Source organism: Pectinophora gossypiella, chromosome 24, assembly GCF_024362695.1.
Source record: "Pectinophora gossypiella chromosome 24, ilPecGoss1.1, whole genome shotgun sequence".
Lineage (NCBI taxonomy): Eukaryota > Metazoa > Arthropoda > Insecta > Lepidoptera > Gelechiidae > Pectinophora > Pectinophora gossypiella.
The window spans coordinates 59,781-65,099 of NC_065427.1; the positions used below are offsets into that span (position 1 = coordinate 59,781).

Genomic DNA, 5,319 nt, shown 5'->3' on the forward strand with positions numbered 1-5,319 from the left:
AATGATACCTTCTAGAGTATTTTACCGCGTAAGTTTGGACACATAACGTACGAGCCATAACACATCCACATCCACATCCGCAGACGCCAAGCCCACGTCGCCAGCGACGGCCGCCAAACAATTCATATTTAAATGTATGGCAGCTAACTCAATTGGCGACGCTATGGAAACCTGGCGACGCTTCCAGCGACGTGGCCGTGGCGTCTTGGAGTCATTATAGTTACGGTACACTAGACGATAACTTACAGTTACCTACACTTGTTACTGTTCTAACAAAGATATTATTATTATGAACCGTATCGTCCATTGTCAATATGATTTGGCATGTCAGAGAGGACATTAATCCTACAGTTGACTTTTACAACATGCTCGGTATAAAAATCCACTGAACGTATTGTAAGTTAGGTAAGTATTCATTACTGAAAACTCAATAAGTACTTGACATATTATTTATTCTTCATAAGCATGATTGCTTTTTGTTGTACATCTTATTAAAACTACTGCAGCTTCTCAACCTGTAGAGCCAAGGAAAAGTAGCTGCAAGTAAAACCCCGACACAAAGCCCTACGTCAAGCCAACAACAGAAATCAAACAACGAATAGGAGACATCCTACTCATTTTTTTGTGACAGACAACAAAACATTAAAAGTGCATTACAAACAAAAAGCACAAAACCAACTTCGGAATAACACAATTTTCATATTCATGATGATAGATAGAACCAAATTCAGCACCAATATTTCGACACGGCGGAGACCGCGCGCGGAATTCATTGAAAACTCGATTGTCCATTTTGTTACTTTCTGTACATTCATAGGTGAATGTGTTGTGACGGTAATCCGCTGTCACGCGTCAGCCGAGGGTCGTTAATCAATTTGCAACCAGCTGCAACCCGCACAGATAATGCAATGTTGGTGATGTGCGTGATTTAGGGCGTCTTATCGCGACATCCGTCATCTGGAATTACACGTTATTAATACTCTTGTGGGTAGAGGGCAATTAAGGTGACTGAAGGACCGCTCTAAGTCCCATGATCCACTGGGAAGCTGCGTGATGTATTAGATAGCTAATACTAGAATGCCTATTAAGTGGAAAAGGCATTACTTCCATCGTTGCACCGTTGGGCAAAATGTTATTGCTTTTGTATCTGCTACAGTCGATATTAGTACTGTGTTCTTGTCTTCATTATTTCTATTTACTTCGCTCCGAGAATATGAATTTAAGTAGAAATATAAGTCCCTTAATAGGGTGAATAGATCTACCTTACCTTAGACTTACCTGATAATAATATCAACTCCTTTGAAGCAGTTTTGGAATCGTCATGGAAGAAAATTTTCTTCGACTCAAAAGTTCAATACCGTAATAAGAAGCTTTGCACAAGACTTGAGGAATATTCACTTAATGTAGATATTTAATTTATTTCAATTTGCCACGTGTAAAATGTTCGCAGTTTGTTTGAAATTGACGCGGACGTTTTATAACAGTACCTAGATAGGTTGTGGGAAAACATTGGAGCGAATTTAAAAGGCAGTGGATGATGTGGCAAAAAATCCGTAATTGTTTATTCTGTAGCGCGTTGTCAAAGCTGTTTCACACGCACATTGTTCGCCGGTGGCTCTGACAACACGAGCGTATTCATTTTAGAGCACCGCCGTTCTTCGCAAAGCGCCGCACCCAAACGGGCTCTTTTACAAAACGCAGTACAATACGCCCCTCGTAGCAGAGAATAATGTGCCATCCTCTGAAGCGCACCTTTGAAACGCGAAATTAACGAAATTCTCTCCACAATTCATGTCGAATATGCACATGTAGTTTGCAGAATGCATGTTGCGCGTCGCCGACAAATACAATCGTACGCACGACAATCGTACACTCGACCTTATGTTAGGCTGAATTGGGGCGACACTTTTGTAGTAGGCGGAAATATTATGAGGCAAAGTTATAAGGCAATTTGGCAAACTCGACGGTGACAAGAGGTTACAGAGAGGCATTTCCAAGCGTTTGTGAGCCGTTAACTGTTTGAGTTATAGCGGGCGGTATGTGTCTTATTTGGAAGATTAAGCGGCTGTTTTCAGCGGGAATGTGTCGCCGCGTTATTTACGGCATGTGGAGTGGGCGCCGGATTTGTTGGCGCCCGTTATGACAATTATTCCGGACGTTAACTACCCGAGCAGCCACGCGCCCTCTCGCCCGACCCTGCGACCACCACACATTACCGTCTTAGACCAGTTTACAGACACACTAACTATGTACTTACTTACTCGTAGTTTAGAGAAGCCCGTCTCGACACGACCAACGCAAGCGGTTGATCTACTTCGGTTTTGGGTGTCGCGATAGTGTGGCGATGTTTGGAGACTTAGTCCCAAGGTAAATGTTATTGCTAGACACACAAATTTATTTATAACTCTATTTATTGTTAGTGAGAAACTTCTATTATTATATTAAAGTTAGATAATTTTGTACAAGGTTGAATTATTAGACAAAACAATAAACTATTAATATTTTACTTAGTAAAACCACTTTATCATAAGTTCTCAAATAGCTGTAGTAACTGAAAGTAATCAGCGTAATAAACCAATGATTAAACTCTAACTCTACCGGGACCAAAGGCAGCGCTTACGAAAATTCCACCGCGAACAAAATACTCGTATAAGCCGCGGTAATATCACGCAAAATTGTCATAATTCGAATAGTTCCAAAATGTTTCGTAATAGTTTTAGTGCAGGATACATCGCCGAGTTTATGAAACTTTGGTAATAAAAGTTGGAGTTGCGTAGTTGGCCGTACATCGCACGGCGTAGCCACGTACGACGAGTGCTCGTCCTCGTAAAAAGCGGAACTTAGAAACGGGAGTTGTCACCCTCCATCACGACCCTCTGCAAACTTACGGGTTGTTTCAGCGATATTGTAAAACTACTTTAGGGTAAATGTGGGATAGACGCCTCAGTGGGATAGTTGCCTCAGTAAACACATAGCGACATGTATAAACATTAGACCCGTTGTGTTTTGTTTTAACGTAACCCTACCCCCGCTCGTCCTTAAGTCAGTGCCACGCACTTAGCTGGAATGGACGTGTCGCGAATTGTGAGACAATGAACATTTTTTGCGGTAATTAATTCGTGAATTTGGTTCGTCTGAAATATTGATAAGCTCGCAACTTTTGATTTTATGAGGTAAGTGTCTATATTTTTGTTTTATTTAAGTGTAGATGTCTTAAATAAAAGATTTTGTTTATTATTTACGTATGTTTTATCATTGAAGTAAACAATATTTTGCGCGGAGTCTATCCCCTCGAAAAAGGATAGATGCCTAGTTTTTTGTGAGTATAGATGCCCTTTGAGGCATGTATGAAACTTTAATCAATTTTTTATATTTTAGATATACCTCGCAAGTACGTGCGCAAAGTAGGGGCAAGCCCTCGGGGCGAATGGACGGAAGATGCCCTAAGAGAAGCTTTTGAAGAAATGAGGCAGAATAAGCACGGCTTGAATGAAATATCTCGTCGATATGGAATTCCTGCCAGGACCCTGAAAAGACGTTTCGTGAAACAAGATACTAAGAAACTTATTTTAGGTACTTTGTCAATTAAATCATAATAAATAAATCTAAGACAATCTTTAATTATATGCATAGGGCATCTATCCCACAAGCCAAATCATTATTATGGCATCTAACCCACACTTTAGGCATCTATCCCCGATTATAATACTTTTTTTATTTCTTTTGTACAAAAAAAAATACAACTATTAATGTTAAAATACTTTAATTATTTATTTCATTAATAAGTACACAACACATCACAATCATTTAATTTTTATGAAAACTCATATTCTATCATTTATTTGCCTATTTCAAAAAGTGCGGCAACTATCCCACATTTACCCTACTGGCAATTTAAAACTTAACACTACGGAACAAAGTGTGATTGTTTAGTGTTCATCTGTATGATTGATTTTATGTCTATCGGGATGTATGGAACGATAATATTTACGAGTTTACACGTACAATTGGATTGAATGGGCATTGTGTTATGTGTATAGTTGTGTATGGCTTAGTTTTCTGTATGCATGGGATTGTTCCGTTAGTGAAACAGTAAGTAAACCTTATTTTAAATAAATAAATAAGTGGTTCCATTTCTCCCTTAGGGCCATAACGAGATACGACACTTAAAAACTAATTAAACCCATCATTATGTGAAAACGTTAAAGTTAAAGGTTAAGTATTTTTTATTAATTCTCATCCAAACTTTTTAGACTATCTAGGATAATCCAGGCGTTATAAGAACGGAAACAAATTAAATTAAACGTACTGTGAGCGACGTGTAGACGGTAAGAGATAGAAAAGCCGTGTGAAATTGAAAATCGCTTTAGCGTTAGCATGTTAAAGTGTATAAAGTGGGTTGTCTCCCTGCAGCTCGATACCGTTAGCTTAAGGCTCTGCACGTCTCGGAATGAATGTTGTATACCACACACCACTGCACTTTAAATAAGGAAACAAGCAATCTGCTCGCGCAAATACATTACATATTTTGAACGCGCGCCATTGCTGTCGAGGTTTGGAAATTGTGCCCTGATTTAGATAACATCTTAGTTTTCATGGAAAAAATATGAATGTGCTAAAATTTTTGATTAACGTATTCAATAGGAGACATACATACATAAACTCACGCCTATTTCCCACCGGGAATAGGAGACAAATTGCAATAACATTTAGTATTCCAGTCTTAAAACTTTATCGTAAAATCGTAACAGATATAGTACAGCACATCGCCCATGATATGAATAGGTAGTAACCTAGTCCATTTAAGATGGAGTAAAATCCCACAATTCTTCAATAGAAAGTGCGGTATGATGTGGGACGCCGCTGACCGCCATATTTGTTCAACTTATACGTCGCGGATTGTGCAAAATGCCCAGGGTAATAATGCAGCTGTACTCACACTCCCTCAAAGCCAACAACAAGTTTTAAACAACAACCAAATATTTAATATTAGATGGCTTCTAAACAGAAATAAAACTTTTTTTTTGGCGTGACTTATTGTAGATTTGCCGCAGATGGCTTGATTTTAATTACTTGGCCGGATAAAACAGAAATAAAACAAAAACAGCATTTATACACGGACAGTAACACAGGGAAATCTATGCAATGTGACCGTGTATTTTGTATTTCAACGTATGAAATATATTTTTTAAAAGTATGAAAAGAGTTATGTACATTTATTTTAAACCATTACTTTTATTGAGCTTTGACTTAGCATTCGTAAGAAACGTTTCTGTCTGAATTATGGAAAAAAACAATTTCTAAATTGAATATACTTAC

General features: G+C 38.3%; 1 long non-coding RNA gene across 1 annotated transcript; it reads left to right on the forward strand.

The window, feature by feature from the left end:
- The first annotated feature begins 2,929 nt into the window (after positions 1-2,929).
- Positions 2,930-3,609, forward strand: LOC126377786 (uncharacterized). Its single transcript, XR_007567993.1, has 2 exons — positions 2,930-3,173; positions 3,379-3,609. It is a non-coding gene; the product is annotated as an uncharacterized LOC126377786 (long non-coding RNA).
- Positions 3,610-5,319: the final 1,710 nt, after the last annotated feature.